The sequence below is a fragment of the Chlorocebus sabaeus genome, chromosome 14, assembly GCF_047675955.1.
Source record: "Chlorocebus sabaeus isolate Y175 chromosome 14, mChlSab1.0.hap1, whole genome shotgun sequence".
NCBI classification, from domain to species: domain Eukaryota; kingdom Metazoa; phylum Chordata; class Mammalia; order Primates; family Cercopithecidae; genus Chlorocebus; species Chlorocebus sabaeus.
Genome location: NC_132917.1, coordinates 70913102 through 70917269, shown reverse-complemented (window position 1 = coordinate 70917269; position 4168 = coordinate 70913102).

Genomic DNA, 4168 nt, shown 5'->3' with positions numbered 1-4168 from the left:
TTATTCCTCTTCTACAATGGGGTAATTGAATGTAATGTGTTAGCTATGTACAAGGGTATGTGCGTGATGTTGGATGGATACACAAAGGAGTTATGAAAGTATATGACAATTTTGTGGCTAATATTTGGGGCAAAACTTTCTAAGAATGTTTTGGAATACTTTTTTAGAGCAAGCTTAGATTAGGGAATTTTGATCTCAGAATTTTTGCTCTTCAAAAACAACTCATGGTCACAGGTTCCTCAGGGTCCAGGTGTCTTGGGTGCTAGGGCTAGATGTATAGGAAGTTTTGTGGAAAACCTCGTGCATCATCCAGTGGGTGCGTAGGTGGCTGAATTATTTTTTAAATCAGTAGTAATTTGTAGAGTTAGGTATCACTTAGATGCTAGAACACCACAACAGGTCCTAGGGGAAATATACAAAATGAATAGAAATCCACTGCCAAGATGCTTACGGTTCAGTTGGGGATAGTACTACTTGAAATAAATGTGAACACTTACAAAACAACATCTGAATGAATTAAAAAGGAGAGGAAAGAGAATAGATCGCAGAGGATGGCCAGACTCAAGTATGTTAGAAACAAGTTTCAGATAAATTACAAGGATCACAGATGGATGCATTGAATGCATAGTGGATGGAAAAATGGCTAACAAGTTCATGGATGAATGGATGCTGCGTAAATGAGAAGATATGTAGACACTGAACTTGTTATGGAAGACAAGTATAATATCCAATTATACTTGTCATTTAAAAGTTAAAGTAAAAATTACAACATTGATGTGGTTCTTAGTGTATGTAGAGGAAGTATTTTAGACAATTACATCACAGGGTGGGGGCAGTAAAAGGGACTTAAATGGTGCTTAAATATCCACATTCCACTTCAAGTGGTAGATGTTGATACTAGTAGACTGCAATAAACTGTGTGTGTGTATTGCAGTCTGTAACCACTGAAAAACTATATGAAGAGATACACTCAAAAATGTAGATAAATTAAAGTGGACTACTAAAGAATGCCCAAATAACCCGCTTGAAGACAGGTAAGGGGAAACAGGAAAAAAAGCAAAACAATAAAATGACTGACCGATAACCTCACATATCAGTAATTACGTTCAATGTAAATGCTCTAAACACACCAAGATTTTGAGAGTGAATTTAAAAACCTGACCCAACCAAATGCTAAATACAAGAAACTCAAAATACCGGTAAATTAGCAATGATTTATCAGTAAAAATCAATAAACTAAGAGTAAAAGGATAGAAATAGATACACCTTGCAAACGCTAATTCAGAGAAAGCTGGAGTGGATGAATTACTATCAGACAAGGTAAACTTTAGGACAAAAGAAAATTGCCAGGGACAAAGAAGTACATTACATAATGATGAAGAGGTCCGATCACAAAAAGACAGCAGGTGTGCATTAACCAAATAACACAGCTGCAAAGTATACGATCTAAGAATTGATAGAACTAAAAGGAAAATATAGACCAATTGACAGTGTATAGTTGGGGACTTCAACACCCCTTGTTTAGTAATGGATAAACCCACTAGACAAAAAGCAAGTACGTGGGAGAACTGAACAGTCCCATCAGCCAATATGTAATACACATTTTTTGAGCATTTATGGGACATTCACCAAGATAGACCGTATCTTGGGTTATGAAACTCTAACACATTTAAAATAATTGAAACATAAAATATGTGACCATAAATGAATCAAACTAGAAATCAGTAACAACAGAAAAATCTCACCAAACCTGTAAGTTGTCAAAGAAGAAGTCTCAAGAGAAATAAAATACATCCTGAGCTGAATGAACTTTGGAAATAAAACAATCATTTTTTTATAAAATTTATTTATTGCTTTAATCCATAAATCAATAATAAAATTTTGCTTTCATAAGAAGAATGAAATGTGATCACAAGAAATGCAAAACAGTATGTTTAGTAGATGCTAGTGTTAGCACCCATCCACCATTTCTTCTTTAATAGAATTCTGACTTGGTTAGATTCCCATCCTTGTCATCTCCCACACGGGTAAAATTCTCAGAGCCCCAGGGTTAGACTGAAATTACATCACCCTTGCCAGTGATGGGTTTAATGATGTGGTTCATAACTACATATGGTTATGTAATTCATATGTGGACTAAAAGCGTGAAGAAAGGTTTTCTAGAGACATCTGGAAATGTTCTTTCCCACATCTAGATGAGAACTATAAGTAAGCCTGTCTCCCACCAGAGTTGAAGAAGGAAAACAGGTAATTTGGTTGCTACCAGCAACTATCCAACAACTATGGGACAAACAAAAACACAAAAACCTTAGGATAATGGTGATCCTGGTTGGCAGAGTAGAGAGACAGAAGAAAAACCTTTTCAATGACACGTTTTTAAAAATTAATTCATTGGCTGGGATTGGTGGCTCACTCCTGTAATCTCAGCACTTTGGAAGGCCATGGCAAGTGGATTCCCTGAGCTTAGGAGTTCAAGACCAGCTTGGGCAATATGGCTAAACCTTGCCTCTACAAAAAATAGAAAAATTAGCTGGGCATGGTGGTATGCACCTGTAGTCTCAGCTACTCAGGAGGCTGAGGTGGGAAGATCACTTGAGCCTGGGAGGTCAAGGCTGCAGTGAGCTGTGATTGTGGCACTCCAGCCTGGGTGACAGGGTGAAACCCTTTCTCAAAAACAAACAAAAATCATTTATTGAATAACAAGTTTAATTTATCAGTGGGCTTTTTAAAATTAAGAAACTTCACTAATAAAAATTTTTAAAGATAAATAACAATTATCCAGAATGTTTACATAATTTTAAAAGCTTGATATGGATTATTTGAACATTAAAAACAATAGGCCGGGCACGGTGGCTCACACCTGTAATCCCAGCACTTTGGGAAGCCGAGGTGGGGTAATCCCAGCACTTTGGGAAGCCAAGGTGGGTGGATCACCTGAGGTCAGGAGTTCAAGGCCAGTGTGGCCAACACAGTGAAACCCCAACTCTACTAAAAATAGAACAAATTAGCCAGGCATGGTGGTGGGTGCCTGTAATCGCAGCTACTGGGGAGGCTGAGGCAGGATAATTGCTTGAACCTGGGAGGTGGAGGTTGCAGTGAGCCAAGATCGCGCCACTGTACTCCAGCCCGGGCAACAGAGCAAGAAACCATCTCAAAAAATAATAATTCTTGTTATTTATATACTTCAGTCAGTGCCTTAGCCATGTCTGTTTGTAACACCTTACTGCATTTTCCTGAAAATTTTATTTTTTCAGTATAGTCATTTAATTTTTTTAAATAAAATTGTGTACAGTTTTCTTCAAATTACACTTTATAGTTTGCATATTGGAAATTGTTGATACATCTAATTGACTCTTCTCTATAGACCATATATTCTCCCTCCCCCATCCCTCTTTTTTTGAGATGAGATTTTGCTCTATCACCTAGGCTGGGGTACAGTGGTGTGATCATAGCTCACTGCAGCCTCAAACTCCTAGGCTGAAGCAATCCTGCCACCTCAGCCTCCCAAATAGCTGGGACTATAGTTGTGCACCACCACACCCAGCTAATTTTTAAATTTTTTATAGAGATAGTGTCTCGTTATGTTGCTCAGGTTGGTCTCAAACTTCTGGCCTCAAGCAATCCTCCTACCTTCCAAAGGGCTGGGATTATGGGTTTGAGCCACCATGCCAGGCCTGTTTCTTCCTTAAATGTTTGGTAGAATTCACCAATGAACCCATCTGAGCCTGGTGGTTTCTGTTTTGGAAGGTTGCTAATTATTGATTCAATTTCCTTAGTAGATAGAAGCCTATTCAAGTGGCCTTACTTCTTTTGTGAGTTTTGGTGGATTGTGATTTTCAAAAATTGGTTCATTTTATCTAGGTTATCAAATTTGTGGGCATAGACTTGTTCATAGTATTCCTTTACTATGCTCATGGGGTCTGTAGTGATAGCCCTTTTTATATATCTGGTAATTTATGTTGTCTCTCTTTTTTCCTTTTTTTAATTTTTGTGTCTCTTTTTTTCTTAGCCTAAATAGAGGCTTATAAATTTTGCTAATCTTTTCAAAGAATCAGCTGAAAACTGATTATTGATTTCTTGTTTTTACTTTCATTGATTTCTGTTCTGATTTTTATTATTTATTTCCTTCTGCTTGCTTTGCGTTTAATTTGCTCTATTTTTTTCTAGT